Raw genomic sequence first — 17,389 nt, 5'->3', positions numbered from 1 at the left:
GCTAATAATCCATAATATAAACTAAAATTCCTTATGTGTGAAAAAAAGTCTGGGTACCAGCAGAAGAATAAACCTGCCATTCATTGTGTGAATTATTTTCCAACCCAAGATCTAAAGTTTATCACTGGTTAAGCCTTGAAGTAGGTCTGTTATGTGCATTAGTGGGTAATAAGTGCCTTCTAGTTTTTCAGGGTCAAACTACTTTGGTCCTGATTTTCAAACGTTCTGCCTAGCTGAAATATTCATGTTCATCTGGAATTTCAAAGACTGGCAAAAAGTCAGGCTTAGGGCTTTGACAGTAAGATGCAAAATAATGACCACTTATTTGAACCCTCTTCTACTTGACTAATTTGAGATGACAGGAGAGGCCAGTGGCAGAACCTGGAGCTGAACCTGAGTGAGCAGATTTCACAATCTTATGATGCAATACTTTTCTCACATAGTGCATCTACTTCCTTGCTGAGGTTTTAGGGTTGTATCATAGCTTTGTTGATCAATTGGTCAGCAACATTTCTATTTAAAACAACACACTGTCATTGTCTACTCTTCAATCATTGAATCAGACTGTTGAAACTTCATATTTCCAACTAGTATAATTGAGTGAAGAATCAAGCACACAATTTCCATCTCTCTCTGACTTTTTCCATCTACTTTGGCTCAGACATTAGAGCTCTTCTGGAAGCTCCATAAGTTTCAGGCACTTGTGTGAGGTTGTCCTTGCTTTGTTGGTTTTAGTGTTATAATGACCCTCTAATTAGGAATTTATTTTACATTACAGTAGTAGAAGGGTGCTTAAAAAAACTGTGGAAGAGAGATGCTCTTTATTTAACTCTTTACAGATGTCACATTAGTCATATAAGGTAAAAAATTTATCTCCTGGCTTTACTCTGAGTTATAGCAAATGTCTTTGACCCACATCGTCATAAATTAGTATGTAAGCAGAAACTTACACAACTACACCTTACAAATGTAATGAAAATCAGACCTCTGACATGTAACAACTCTATCTATCCTCTGTGATATCCTTTTGTGACTCTCAATTATACCCATGGACATAATGATCAAATTACCCCAAAATTTTCAGTGATAGTTAAGCTTATCTAGTTAATTGTAAACAAGAGGATTTGCTTTTCACACTTTTATACAATTTCATTCATGTCTGAATTGTATACTCTGCTTACACTGCAGAAGTAGCCAAACAATAATCCTTAGAAGTATTGTGTTGCCACATTACTTTTTTATTGCATCATTGAGGGCTTGACTCTACACCTCTGAATTTAAAAACCATGTTATTACCATAGCACTACCACAGAAAATGTTCACAGCTCATGCTGTGAACAGTCTTCTTGCTTTCCCGCATCAAAGAACTCATATAAAACACATTGTTCTCTATCAGTAGGTCTTCTGTCCAGTTTCTGGAATAAGCATGATTAAGAACTATCTGCTTTGCAGAGAGGATGAAGATAAAACTAAAGCAGCAGAGCTTTCTCTCATGTTTCTTTAGTGCCATGACACAACTTGCCTGGCATCTGCTGTCTACTCATTCCCTACCTGCCCCAAAGTAGCAGAAACCATCTGCAGGTTTCCCTGCAGCTGGGCATTATGTGATCCTTCGTTCCACGCAGCCTGCTCCAGGCCAAGGTTATTATCAGTCCCTGCATCTGCAAGGGAGAAGGTGGCCCCAAGAGAGTGGCTGCTTTGACTCCCAGATTCTGTGTAACCCATGTTTTGTGGTTTTGAGGAATTTAGTGGAGAGGGATCAGCTCTGCTCTCCTCCATGTACCTACTCAGTTGGAGAACCAAACCAGTGCAAGAGTTTAGGAAGGGCAGACAAATTGCTTTTCCCAGAATTTTCTTATTTATCAGACAACACTGAAAAAACTAACATTTGCTCTATTTGCTGTACAGCTCAGACCATTTCTTAACAGGTGAGACTAAATCCAGTCAATACCTATTCTGTAAAGTGACGGTGCTTGCATCCTCTGCTGCCAAAGGATCAGTTTACCAAATCAATTGTCCCAGCAGTTCAGGAGAGAATTACCAATGCTTTCAATGATTAGTTTCTCTTCCTGTTTAGTGTCCAGTTACACTTAGAGCATAAAGTTTCCTCAGTAGCAATTTCACTACCTACATATATTCCAGTATTGCCCTTAATATTTGGCATGCTTTTGCTGCAGGAGCTTGGTTCTGGTTTAAGTGGAAGACACAAAATGTTAGCTCAGATGAAAGCCCACTGAAGACAGGGAGCAGAAATCAGTCTCAAATTTGGCCTACGGTCTGTGGTAACAAGGAAGAGGGCCACAAAATGAATTGTTGATATATGTGCTTGCTAAATGGTATTTTTGCCTCAAAGCATACTTGAATCTTAGAAGAATGCAACTATTTCAGCTTTCTTGGATGATATGCCAATGGTATAGCCTGCAGCTAATATGGATCACATCTATTTTTTAGTTATTCCAGCACAATTTTATTGATTCAATGTGTCTCTCCTATCATGTTCATTAAGAAGAAACATCACAGATTCTCAATGATAGCTTTTTGAACCAAATCCTTAGCAGTGGAAAACTAGGATGAACTGCCTGAATACCCAAATAAACCTATAAACTGCAGATCTTGCTGTGTACCTGCAGTGTCTTGCTATTTCTTTGTAGTTATGCCATTGTAGCTTGAGAGCAGTAACCATGATAAGAAAATGGACATTCCTGTTCACTCAACCACATGGCACAAAACTCACTCTATCATGTTTTAGGTGATCAAAAATGGACAAGGCTGGGCAGACATTTATATTCTACAGCAATAAGAGGGCAAAATAGAATTGCATTGCTTAATAGCTATATTATACATAATATGTACACTGTATAAAAACACACATGCAAAGTGATAAATTAATTGCAGATGAAGTACAGTAAGCTCAGCCTCCTGAGAGTTAGACAGTAATATACAACAACACCACCACCACAGTCTCCAGGCCATGAATCCACCATCCACATCCAACACGATTCAAAGTTTCTTAAATAATGATGCCAAATTGTAATGCAAACATTAAGTGTATAGAACATAAATGCAAACATAAAGTGTACAGAAGGAGGAACAAGGAAAATAATTGACCTATCTACCCTAAGGCTCTTCCAAAGATTAGAGAGAAAAGCCCTAGGACTGGCATATTATATGCTTTGTATTTTATCTTTTTACTGGTTGTTTGCATCAATTTTGTCACTGGATGACTTAGGGCACCCTAAGTTTTGATGGATGCAGGTGGTGGCATGTGCATGGACCCTTAGTAAATAATATTACCAATGTGGGTTGCTTGAAGTGGCTCTGCTATCAAGACTTCTGTCTTAATTTGAAAATACATCTATGTGATTAAATAATGTCTTTGAGCTAGATTAATTTGTCTTCTTTGATTTTCATGGCATTCTAATTAAAACTCCAAATACATAATTATATGAACCAGAACAGTGAGCAACTTGCTTTCCCTCATTACAACTTTAAGCACGGTGGAGATGCAGGGAGGTAATCATTTCACACAGAGGAGCGTTGCAGGAGACTGTGGGTTTATCCATAGCAGTTGAGTACCCCAGGACTCAAGACCCCCAGATGTGCAGTTTCGGAATACCTGCACCTGTTCTGGTCACAGAGGAGCAGGGACATCACCATCACGGTCACAACAGCTTTTGCATATGGAAAAACAGGTAGCCTATGGGGTAGGTCTATAAGAAGTTATAAGAGAAATGTAAATAGTGGTCAGGCTGTTTCCTGAAGAGTACTGAGCAGAGGAAAAAAATAGCAGCAATTACCAGAAATGCGAAGGGCTTCAGAGGCACTGGCTGAGTAATGGTATGAAGAGAGACGTGCATAAATATTTGCAAGGGCTTAACACTTGGTGGAGAGTGGAATTACTTATCTAGGAACAACAGGATGATAAAGCAGCCCTGTAAATGTGATACAGAGCAGTGCCCCAGCGTGGAATGTACAGCTATGTTGTTCAGCAAAAACAGACACCAGAAACAAAAGCTGCTCCTGGAACATGATGTTTGGCTTGATCAGGATAAATTTTACCACATCCTAGTGAGGAAGAGGAGTTTCAAGAGGGAACAACAGTTGCAGCTTCAAAATTCCCCAATATACCTATCACGTCTCATCAGAAAGATCACCCAGGAAAACCACAGCACTAGAAACCTCAGAGATTCACTGCATTCTCTCTTGCAGGGTTTTTCCCACATACTGTGGGGGATCATGTGCTGCATGCTCACCTGAAATACCCTCATTTTTCTCTTGAATAGCAATAGAGAATTAAGAGCATGCTGGTGTACAGAGGCAGGGGAAAGGGTAATGTGAAGAAGCATAGGAAATGCTTTGAGTCTATTTCCTACAGAGTATGTAGAGTTTTATGGTCTTTCCATATGGAGATGGAGGACTAAGGGGATAGCAAAAGAAAGGAAAATATGCCCATGCATCCCATATTGCATGAAACAACAGGGATTTTTTTGTCTTAATGGATGAAGGATTAAGATGATCTTTCCTTATTCTGCATGTATCTTTCAAAAAGATACAGTGTCATACTGTTAATTTACTTTCTCCAGAGAGAAAGATAAAATAAAGCACCAAAGAAAAACAACAACAGCAAACCAAACAAAAACCAAAACAATTCTGCAAAATAGGGATTATAGAAACTGAATCCAGAATGCTTACACTCTCTCAGCACATTAATTCAAAGCCTTGTAAATCTAAGAGTGCTGATGGAGATACTTCTCACTCACACCCTATATAAATCTGGAACCAAAAATGTCAGGAGAAAGACAAGTATTTATCTCTATCACCAGCTGATAAAGAGTGAAAAAAAAGACATATGGCACAATGAGGCACAGTGCCCTCTGGGGACTGCTTAGTACTTTCCACAGGCATCAGCAGCAGTATATTGAGCCATTGTGCAAATGCAGCCATTGTTATGACACACACAGTCCTTTATGTGATCCAAGGCATGAGATTGACATGAACATTTTTGCTCACTCAATGTGGTGATGAAAGCTCCTGCCTACAATAATGATCCACTGATTTCTTAAGGAATGTTCTAAGGATGAGAAAAATTCAAAGACATTTATAAATTATACAAAATCTCATGAAAGGTTTCTGGGGTTTTTTTCCCTTACGTTTTTTTCTTTGAAAGGCAGGGTTTCTTTTTAGAGGTACTTCTTAATAGGAAAGTGCTGAATACCCCATCCTCTTTCTCATTCAGGTCCTTGGAATGAGTCATCGTCAGCTCAGCTTTCCTTCCTTCCTTGTTCCTGAGCCGCTCAGAAATGCTGCTGTTTCTGCCTTCTCTGTATTATCTTATCCAGGGAGACCCTTTGTATCTAAGAAACTTCCAATCATTAAAAATAGGCTTCCTTTTTCCTGTCTTTCCCTCTTTCCTTTTTAAGACCACCAGTTGGTGTCTTTCTTCATTTTGACTGCAACATTTGAAACAACAGGATTTAACTTGTTGGTTATCTGTCCTGAGCTGAGTGCCTGGCTCTGCTGAGCTCTATTTAATGGTGTCACTCAAGTATTTTCTTTGTAATCATAGAATCATTGCAGAATCATAGAATGGTTGGGGCTGGAAGGGACCTTAAAAATCATCTAGTTCCAGCCCCCTGCCATGGGCAGGGACACCAGATCAAGTTGCTCAGAGCCCCATGCAACCTGGCCTTGAACACTGCAGATTCTGCTCCTCGCACCAGCCACAAACCCCCTTGAAGTCAGCGTGGCAACCCAGTTATGTGCACGAAAACCTAGCCCAGCTCTCAGCCAATATTACAGATTTTCCACTGGCTGTGTTTTACTGGGTGGGGAGAGGGGAGAAGGGTGACAGAATGAAGCTCCTGCTATGTCTCCCACTGCTATAAATACCATTCAGTGCAATACGGAGCAGGTTTTACTTCTTTTTCATAAGGCACAAAAGTATGAGACCACAGCTATTTTGTATGAAAGTCTAGCCTGAGAGGTGAACTTTGCTGTTGGCAGTATCAGCATTCAGCTTCCTCCTACTTTTATCTCATTCACCAGTGAAATAACCTAGTACGGAAGTCCATAAGTGTCATGGTTTGACGCTGGCACAATGCCAGTGCCCCGATGAAAATACCTTCTCCCTGGTGTCTACTGTGAGATGGGACCAGAAATGGAGCAAAGCAGGCTCCAGCTTAGAAATAGAAGGAAAAAAAAAAAAACTTTATTAACTTACAATATATAAAAGGAACAAACAGAAAGAATGAAAACCTTTCAAACATTCCTTCTCCTCCCAACCAAGTTCCCAATATATCACAGTAAGATAAAACCTTGGACTCTTAATTCAGTTGCCACCCCTCCAAAAGCCAACTTCCAGTCCATCACCACCCTTCAGATAATCAATTCTCAGTTCATCAAGAGGAGAGGAGTCCCTCTTGTGCCATAGGCTTCCCCAGGAAACACAGTTGAAACCTTGTGTGCTTCCATGTCATTCATGGCACCGCCCGGAGAACATTTGCTGTTGTGACTTCTTCCTTCCATGCCCAGTGCTCTCACCACTGCACATGGACCAGAGCTGCTTCTTTTAAGGATGCTTTGTCCAGTTCCAAAAAAGAGCACAGTCTCTCACTTTTGGGACACCTGTCCCCTCCAAAATTTCATCCCCTGGGGCCGAGGGGTCTCAAGAACAGAGATCTTCTCCTCCACTGAAGATCGAGGGCACCAACCACCCTCCTCACCCGTCACCTCTGTTCACATACTCCTTCACATAACAACACTGAACTCTCTTGGCTCCGAGCCATTGCCTCCCCCCAAATGCAGTCTCTGCGTCACAGGAAAAATGGTTCTGTCCATGGCTATACAAGAAAGTCCAGCCAAAGGCCACTCCATCACCTCCGCCCACCTAAGATTCTTCTCCACTTCCCTCGTGGCCCATTTCCTCTATCTCATCTCTATCTCTCTTCTCATTCAGCTCCAGGAGGATTAGCATTTGTAAGGTTTCCATCATCCAAGAAAAGGGTTAAAAATCTCAGGCTCTGCCTGTCCAGAACTCCCATGGCTGCCTTGTTGGGCACCTTCTCGCCGCACTCCCCCACTTCTCCTTCTCAGCCAACAAACCTGCTATAAAATTTCAAGGTGGCACAGGCACAGACACCGACGCGCTCTCTCTCTCTCTCTCTCTCTCTCCCCCCCCCTCCCCCCCCCCGGAGGCGGGGGAGGGGTGGCTGCCCGATGTCTCCACCCTGCCATCCTCAGGGCCCAGGCCCACCTCACCCGGCCGCATGGCTTCCCCTCCCCACCCAGCCAGCAGCTGGAATTCTTTCCCCACCGGAACCCAAGCTCTGCTTTTAACCCCCGTGTTCTCAGAGGCGTATCCATGTCCCCAGTGGCCACACCAGGTGCCAATATTCAAATCTGAACACCTATTGGCTTGACCACAGCATCCCAAAAAACTCACTTCCTCTCAAACCACGACAATTAGAAAAATAAATTCAGGCTCTGAATTTGTACATCTGCTGGTACAAATTGATATTATTCATAGCAGTTAACATCAGTAAAGGTCAACCTCTTTTGGTAAAACTTTAATGCTTGATCTCATTTTCTTTCTTCTTCCTCCCCCCCCAGCTTTTTTTTCCCCGAAGGCCTCCCTTCAAAATGCAGTTGCTGAGATCATATTCTTTGCCTATCAATTGCCCACTGTCAGTTCATCTTGTCCTCTTTGATTCACTTGTCAGACTCCCTTGGCTTCAGGACATGAAGGTCAGGCTTTTTGTATGCAGTTTGAAAGCCCTCCACAGGCTGATCTTTCTGCCTACCTGCCCTTATAAAGCCTGCACTGTCAGAGGGTGCTTGAGTTCCCACTCTTTATGAATAGAAGCAAGCAGAAGAACCCATTGCCCTCTGCTCTTTGGCGACCTCCAAATGAACAATGAACCAAGTCAAATTACCCAACCAAACTAAACATCAAACCCAACAGATCACCAAACAAACTGCAGGTTTTCCGTAAGGGTTCATTGCAGTCTGTGAACCTGTGAACTATTTCTAAGCATGAAATACGCTGAAATAACAAACCTGTGGCAAAACTGGCCTAAGTGAGTTCAATACAGTGCAGAGCAATCTTGATAATGTATGGCAGAAATGCCAGTGAACTATCCATTTTCAGCAGATTTTCCCTTTTTATTCCTGAAAATCAAAGCAAAATTCAGAAGATACGAGCTTGTGGAAACCAGAACCAGAAGAGAAGCTTTACTGTGCCCACAGACACCACACCAGCAAGAGCTGCAGATGCCCAAGCACAAACTCTCCATGCTTCCCCATGCCCTAGGAAGGACACCAGGCTATGTTCGAAGGACAGAGCTGGGCAACCCCTTTCAAGTGCCAAAGAGCAGGGGGTCAGCATATCCATAGGATGCTGTGGAAGTTCACCTTTGTAAAGCTTCATCTGCCCCTGCTCTCTGGCCTTAAACCTGAGGCAATGGTACTGCCAGCTGTGTGTGCCAGGTTGGGCTACAGGCCTGACTTCACATTACATGGAAATCAGGAGATTGGGAGGGAGTAGGGGAAGGAGAGGAGGAGGGAAGAACATGGCCCACTCAGTTCTTAGCCCTAAACAGGTTCTAGGCTAATACCCATACCACTAGACTTTCTTTCCTTCTAGATGAAGGTCATAGATTTAGAGCAATGAATGATTTATTAAAACCTCTTGTGAATGAGTCACCTCAAATCTGTTCCCTTTTCTGTTCTGTCTGCTTCTTGCAAAGGCTCTGTCCTTGTTAATTGCCAGAGTTTTCCCCCTGCCCTCACTCGATTATAGATCATTTAACAGGCATGGAGAAAAATGTCATTTGGTTGCCCTTTAGACTTTAGCCGGAAAGTGACAATAAATTTAAAGTAGAGTTTTGGGATAAAGCAAAAACTAATTCTGAAGAACGACAGTATGTGTTAAGCATAAATCTTGAAGCTTAGCAGCTGAATTCTGAACCCATGCAATATTACACTGCCCTCTGTCATTAGCAAGCTGCCAAAATGACAGCAAACTGGATTATCTCCTTCATAATGTAGTCTGTTTCGCACAAAATAAATGATGGCTGACTTTTAACAATGTGCAGCACCATTTGAGTGAAACTGTGTTGTGACCAGAGGCAATCCTACATGGAATTACCTTGGAAAATGAAGCTGCAATTAATCTTTTCTAGCTACACGGTACCCTAGATTATTCTTATCAAAACCATCTAATGAAGCACTGCATTATTTCCAGTTTCATACAAGCCTAACTCGCTTGATGTTATTGGAGTAATAACACTTTTGACATGGAGCAGTACCAGAGGAAAGCAAGGCATATTCCCCACATATTGCCTAGCACAACCGCATCATCATGGTTTCTCCCACTCAAAGGGTGTCTCCAACACACTTTCTAATCACCACCTTCCAAGAGATATTAAAAGTTTAATACTGGCGCTCTCAAACCACAAGCTTATGCTGTCAACCAAACCAGCAAAAATACTTGTGCCAGAGGGAAATGATGACAGATCTTTAAACAGCTACTGTCTTTTGGTTTACAAAGTCTCTGCTTTACACTAAGTCATAAAGAAACTCTGTAGAGATCTGGTCTTCCAACTGACCATGAAACTGAGCATGAAAATCCAGCTGAAGTTTTTCCAGGGTTTAGCAGAACAGGACTCCTTTTCACTCTTTCAAGATGAAAGATTTAAGGAATTGTATTGTCAAGCCTAACTACAACATCCTGCACATGACTCTACTGAATTTCATCCTACTTTCTCCAGTCAGTTTTCATAGGGTGATAAGATAATTTTAAATTCCATTTCTCACCCTAATGCACTGCAGATTTCCCAAATTTGTGTCTTAGATCAACCAAACACCATCACTACCAACCTTCAACATCACTACTGAAGACACTGAGCTATGCTGGAGTCAGAACAGCCTCAGCTGTTCCCCCTTCAGGGCATCCTTCCACCTGGCAGTGACTGTGCCACCAAACTGCCCCTTCAAAGCCTCATTTCTCTAGCTAGTGAGAGATGGCACCAGAAATGGTGCAGATCCTCAGCAGCCCTGAAGGGGGGGGTGGGGGGGAGGGTCCCAGGTATGGATGTTGGCTGAACCTTGGAGAGCATCCAGTTGGAAGGTTCCATTTGGAACCTTCATGGATCACCTGGGTCTGTGAAAAAGTGAGGCAGAAGGATGGACAACACTGTAGCTCAGTCACTCTACCTTGTGTCGTGTCCATCTATGGGAAGCCTCCTAAATGTTGAAAGGCCGGGTGTTTTCTCCATGGGAACAGGCTCAGCAAGCAAGTTCTCCAAAGGCAACCACAACTGTGGGTGTTTTACCTTTCTGAGAGAATGAAGGCAGTTTTTTTGCACAGGAACTGGGTGTGTCATTCTAGGCAAGCCCAGGCAGGTGGGCCATGTTGCATGTTCACCTGCCTTTTTAGCCCTTCCCTGCAGGCTGAGCCCAAACACATGTGGGCAGCCTATCACAGCATCAGCCAGGCCACAACTGCCTCCAGATTTGGAAGCAGCAGGCTTCTGCCAAGCAAGCACATGTTTCCAGCAGGCTGGCCTCTTCAGCAAGGCTGGCATTTTGCTAATTTTCTGTGTGCATGTATGCATCTCCACATGAGCACTCAGCTTGCTTGGCTGCATCCAAACCACCAGCACCTTGGAGGAGTCACAAGGGAGAGGCTGCCCACCTCACTGCCAGCTGATTCATTAGTCCTGACTGTGTGTGACCCCCTAAATAAGAATTCATCATGCAGCAGAGCTGACATGATCTGAGAGGGGATACAGACACCCAGAGTCAGCCAGAGGCGTTCTTCCTAATGCTATCGCAGTTTTAGAAGAAACACCTGACTACAGAAGAAAATACTCCAGATCCCAACTTTTTATGTTTTTGACTGGAATCTGAAATAAAACCTCCAAAGAGACTCTTATATGATCTAGATTAATATCTCTCATATGCCTATTTAAATTATAAATCCTGGCAGATTAGAGGTGTGTGTGAACAGAGCTTGGGGCAATAGGGCTTTGTCTGTGGTGGTGGCACTAATAAAACAAAGAAGTCCAGATTTCAAAAGCAATCAGGTGTTTTATTAGGAGTTAATAATAGATCCCTGTGAACAAGTGGATTTGTGGCATCTTTCTGGGTGTCAGTGAAAATACGGGTTTTTTACAAAAGGGCTGTCCTCCGTCTCTACTAAAGGTATTTCTGCTTTGCTAAAACTCCACAATGATACATCAGAATATGTCACAACACAATGCACTGAATTCAGAGGTGAGCATTGAGAATCAATCTCATGATAATAATCAATGTGTTGCTACATTTCCTCGTGCTTGCGATAGGTCCTGCATTTTGCTGTATTCAGTGGGAAATTGCCAGTAAAATGGGGGTGATTTTGCTAAAAAGTATGCTGTGACTCCCCTCATTTTTCCCTCAATACAGTACTGGTCATATGCATGTGCCTGAGTTTTCAGCAGAGGAATGGTTCTGTTACAACTGAGCTGCTGAGCCAGCACCTGAAGTCATGGAAATTCTTTTCACCTATTTCATTTATTTAGTAAAGCTTCATTCACATCAGTGACTAAGAAGATATTTTTACTTTTGCATATTTGTCATTGATCTATTGAATATTTTTCTTCCAACTACCAGTCACCAAAAGGGCATATGTCTTTATGTGTGCGTGCAGGACACTTTTGCCTAAATAATTGCCATGCTGCCTTGATGTCATTAATTTAAAAAAAAAAATTTAAAGGATTCATTGGTGCAACTCAGAAGACTGAAGGGCCTAAAGATACGTGTGAAACCCAGCAAGATTATAGTCTAGGCTCATGAAAATGTTCTTCATGCATATTTCATATACAAGCAATTTTCCATTTCTTTTTCCCTGCTCATCTCCCAGTAGTCACCCAAGAAATGCATGCTATTCACTGAAGTAGAACCTACATTTTTTTAATGTCAGCTGCTGGTTTGATGACAGAGAGTTGGGATAATTCCTAGAGACTGCTATAGCCCTGAAAAGCTGAAAGGTTGAACTGCTGGAGTCTAAGCTACGAATCTGGGGTGTTCTAACTAAAATGCCAAGCGCCTCATGTCTACTGTGAAATAAATAGCAAGGAGACATCTGGATCACATGCGCGCGCACACACACACACACACACAAAAGAGTTGGTGATAGTAGCAGATCATTCCTTGGTCAGCACAGGGCTTCACCACTTTGACATGACAACAAATTAAGGATCTGTGCAGGAAAAAGTGCCCCTTAGAAGCTTGTTCTTCAAGGATTAAATGGATATTAGTTTTCTCTTTGTACCAGGAGACTAGAGAATTGCATCTCGGGGCATACTGAAGAGTTTCTGAAGAGGAAGTGAGTCAAAGTTTGTTATTTTCAGTACAGCCAGGACTGTGTTTTCTGCCACTTCACGGGGATGGTGATTTACCCAGCATAGCTGTGCTACAGGAATTGCAGCCAGGATCAAGAGCAATCATCTCAATTGCGACATCCCGGCAAGAAGCTTGTTCCAACAAGTAGCTATTTTGAGAAAAGAAGAAAAAACAACAGAAGCTGGCAAAAAAAGCTGCATTGCATGTAGATGCTTCCTACTGCCCCCCAGACCTTGCAGACCTGGATTCACTGTCCAGGTTTTCACTCTGCCAGGTTTTCATTGGCAGAGCAGAGGCAGGTTTTCACTCCTGCTGCCTCTGCTCTGCCAATACAACTTCTCTGTCTCTGAGTCTCTCCTGAACACCCACAGTCTTTCTTAACTCCGTCTCTCTGTTCTTCCTGATCCATGGTTCCCATCCAGCTGCTGGCACTCCCATGCACTGTTCCTGCAGAGTGTAGTTGCAGGGAGATCCAGTTTTCCCTGCGCTGTTTGTTCCCTAATGCCTCAACATCCAGCTGCACTGAGGGGTACTGCACCATGGACCTCAGGCAACACTGCCTGCCTGTCATTACTTACAAGATCTGAAATATTCATGTAGGGCTTAACTTGCCACTGCCAGGCATCTCCTTAAGTAATTTACATCTGTGCAAACATCAGGAAATGCAGTGGCTGTGATATAGGACAAAAAGTGAGTAGCTGTAAATTGACAAGGGCTATTTGTCATACTGCTTCCAAGTATTTCCTGTGTCACAGCTATTTTTATTTCTTCACAAATAAAGACTATGGACTTCACTTTGCTCCTGCTCACATCAGGCTTGACTCAAGGCTCTGACAAGGAGAATGACATGAGAAAACTTGCCTCAGCACAGGTTGGAAACTGTACCCTACATTCTGCACAGTTATGAAATTATTACAAAATATATGTTGGTGCTGGAGTAGTAATCAGCATAAGAAACTAACATTATATTAACAGTCTCTTGTAGACAGATTGTGAAAACAGACTATTATCTTGAATATTTCAGAAAGATTGGATTCCAGGTTCAGGGTTGGCTTTTCTTCTTCTTCTTTTTTTTTTTTTTTTCCTTTTCATTTACTCATTTAATGCTATCTAACATCAAAGGAAATACTTTCAAGCATTATCCCAAACAAATCTCTGCAGCTGAGGCACAGCAGACGTCAGACAGTGCAAAGTGCAGTAGCCTTGAAAGTGTTTGAGCCATCTGGACCTTTGACATTAGCCTGAGGTTTGCTAAATCACCTATTTAGATATATGGCACAATGCTTTACACTAAAGCTTTCCACTGGCAATCGATGGCAAAATAATTTGTGTTTGTGATATTTATATGGAAGAGTTTTAAAATATGAACAGGGAACATTTGGCTAGGACTAAGGAGAGTGTACTTGTGGAAGCATAATTTAACCTTTCTCTCAAAATCTCATAGTACATTTTAAATTTTAATTGAGAGATTTAGTAATTAGCATTTGCTTTGAGATCTCTAGACTGCAGAGTACAAATGTGAAGACAGAGAAAATCAGAATTATTGTTCCTTCATATAATAGGCTTCAGATTAGGCAAGCCTGGCTTACATTGAATTGCAGTGACCTGAAGCCCTTATCTACCTCCAACAATACAGCACAGCTCTGACTAATAAAGGTTTCTCAAACTCAGGCATCAAGTACTTGTTGAGACAATGAGAAAGAGGGCGCCAGGACATGCCTCAGATATACCAGGATCATTGAGTCACAGGAAGGGGTAGCAGAGTGTTAGTGACTTGGGTTTATAGTCCTATGGTTATATTCACCTGCTCAAGCGATATTCTTCCTTTCCCCAAATGACAAGTGGCCTTTTGTCAACTACTGACCACAGGAAGAAAAACATCTCAAAGCAGGAACCCAAAAGAAAAATAGAATATTTTCACTCAGTGCTTTGGGAACTTGGCTGGAAAAAAAGTCCAGTGAACACTCCCAGGACTGAAAGATGTCAGATGAAAATCAGCTAGTTCTGTCTCTTACAGATAAAAGGGATTCTTCTTCCTCACCAAGGTGATTTACTGGTCTTTAGAGATTTGCAGTCAATAGAAAATTGCTTTCTAGAACTGGCAGTTTTCTGGCAAAATACTTTATTCTAGTTAATTATTCTGTGTGTTCTCTGGAAACCTGGTGTGATATCGTGTCTGGCTATAGCTCTGGTTTTCTCTCTCTTGTGAAATACTGACACTGGCAATCACATCCACAGCACCAAGCAGCATTCCTGAGAGATTCATTCAGTTGTTCAGCCCAGGAGTTGGCTCTCAGTCTCTTCCCTCTAGGACTGCAGCAATTGCATGCCTGGTGGTTTTACCACTCTCCTTCCAGGTAATGGGTTATCTGCCCAGGTTGAGGGTCTGAGAAGTTAAGCCTCAAGCAGATAAATCAAGACAATCTGCCTGTGTGGTATTCACATATTCTTTGAACATATTCTCCTACCATTGAACAGAGAGAGAGAGAGACTTAATTCTCTTCCAGGATTTTCCTGAGGAGCTATGAGAAAGCTCAGAGAAGGGAATGATAAAAAATTCTTATCTTCACTTGCTGCATCTGTTGTTTGCCACATGTGGAATGTGTTATGGAGATTGTTTACCAAAAGGTAGTTTCCTAAACTGGACACTGGTGATGGCGGTTTTGATTGATTCACCAATTAGGTCAAAGTTGTGTCGTGACTGTCTGTAAGGGTCACAGATTTTTCTTTAGTATAATATAGTATTAGTGTAACATATAGTATAATATAGTATAGCTTAATAAAGCATTTGTTCAGCCTTCTGAAATCATAGAGCCAAGGCTCTTTATTCCCCGGCTGGGGGTCGCCCTGCCACAATATGCCTGCACCCATTTTGTTGTGCCTTTAGCTGACTTTGTACTCAATGTTTTCTCTAGTCACCCCTTTGAACTTCCTGTTGATGCCTGAAGTGTCTGCATGTCAGGCATGTTTTCCAGCCACAGTGTCATTCTTCTTCCTGTACCTCTTTTTAAACTTTCTAGCTCCTTTTGATGGTGGGCACAGCATTGTTCAGTGCAGTAATGCAGTGGCAAGAGGAAGACACCAGCAAATGAAGCGTCTTTGTGATAAAGCTAAAGTAACTAAACCAGCCCGCAGGTCTTTGCAGCAGTTGTTTTGGGTCTTGGCCTCTCCCAAAGTATTCTCAAGGAAACCATAACAGGGTAAGACGTTGACTTGGCTATTTATGTGACAGTCCTCAAAGTCCTGGTCACTAAGGGTTCATATTTGGGCTTATGCTTGGCCCTTCAGGCAGGATAGTCATAGCATCCAAGAGATGCCCAGGGAGTAATTGTATACTCCTTGTGCAAGGAGTATGCATATAATTATATATTCCCAAAGTGTGCAATGCTTGGTAATTATACTCAGTAGACTCAAAAATATCATTTAACACTTGTGCTGGTTTTTAAGGCAAAAATACTGGTGAACTTACTTTGTGATTATATGGTCCTTACCACATGGACTTGCTTCTAGTATTAGATACTTACTATGCCATGAAATGGTCAGCAATTGCTTTGCAGGCAAAGACTGCTTGGAAAACTGTTCTCTGCAAAATGGAGCATTATTTATAAATCATTAACATTTTTCACCACAGCATTTTTCCTAAGGAAAAATATACAAATCCTGCAATTTGACTTCAGCCTACTTTTTTTCTGGAGATGTGTTGTGTTTCTGTTATTCTGAGAAAGCATAATGGTGTTGCTTTCAAACTTTTTTAATCAATGTTTCTCTCTATCCATTTTCCTCTTTAGGTCCTTCCCTCCTAAGCCAGAAATAAAAATTGAATGCTGATTTTAATTTTAAGCAAATAATATCCCTGTTCCTCCTGAAGCCAATGGATGTGGCATAGTTCCCACTGATTTCCTGTAGTCCAAGTTCTGTTTTAGGGATTCTTGTCAAGTGGATGGAATAACTCCACCAAGGTCAACAGGTTTTCACAGAAAATGCCTGGGCACAATAGCAGCACAACCCATCCTAGTGGTAGGAGGATCTCTTCCAGCTTCTTCTGAGGCAGAATATCTACAGATGCCTGCACACACACCAGAGTGAAGCTTGCAGTCCACAAACTCTTTATATTTGCTAGCATGGTATGTTCTTTTGTTAGATTGCTGGGCTGCAGCACAGAAACACAAATCAGCCCAACTCAGCTTGATTGAAACTTAAGGAAAATGTAGCCTGAAAGAAAAAAAGAGGTAACTTTAGTCAGAATATTCTATATCAAGACATACAGGGCTCTAACAGGAGTAATTTTTATGGCTCCTGATGTAAGGACTAAATTCCTATTTAGCTCTTCTGCTTTTGCTTGAGTTTTCTATTTCTTCCAAGGAGCACTGAAATATTTAAGTAGTGATTCATAACAATATGACACCAGTTAGGTTCTGAGACTGGAATTCACTTGTTTTCAGAGGACCAACAGAATGGCTATATATTACTGCATTGTCAAAATAAAGCTCAAAGGATACTGGGGTAAAGCACGTACCCCATTCTGACTGCTCACACAGGGGAAAGTTTCACCCTAGTTTGCAGATCTTTGCCAGCATGGCATTCTTCAGGACAAGCTGTACTCAAAAGCAATGTGAGCATGGAAGACATGACTCACTTTGGCTTCTGTGGTCATGGTATCCATCTGGGCAAACAGGATCTGTTAATTTATGATGGCTCCTACCACATCTTTTTTTCAGTCCTGGTGAAAGCAATGAGTGGTTTATGGAAGCCAAGACCAGACAGCTAAGGACAGCTTAGGTGGAAAAGGAAGATATGAACACAGCACCTGGGCCACAGAATTACTTGCTGACTGGTAGGTGCAAAAAAGTGATTTTAATAACTACAGTGCTGGACCACATGGTATAGTTCAAAAGCTAAATGTCAGACTAAAAATGTTTTGGGGACTGGATTATTTATTATTAATAATAATAATAATAATAATAATAATAATAAAGTATTTCTCCTCTGAAAGCGCATGCTTTCTTTA

This window comes from Melozone crissalis, unplaced genomic scaffold, assembly GCF_028551555.1.
Source record: "Melozone crissalis strain CALT ecotype California unplaced genomic scaffold, PUWL_Pcris_2 ptg000004l_1, whole genome shotgun sequence".
NCBI classification, from domain to species: domain Eukaryota; kingdom Metazoa; phylum Chordata; class Aves; order Passeriformes; family Passerellidae; genus Melozone; species Melozone crissalis.
This window is presented reverse-complemented; position numbering follows the sequence as displayed.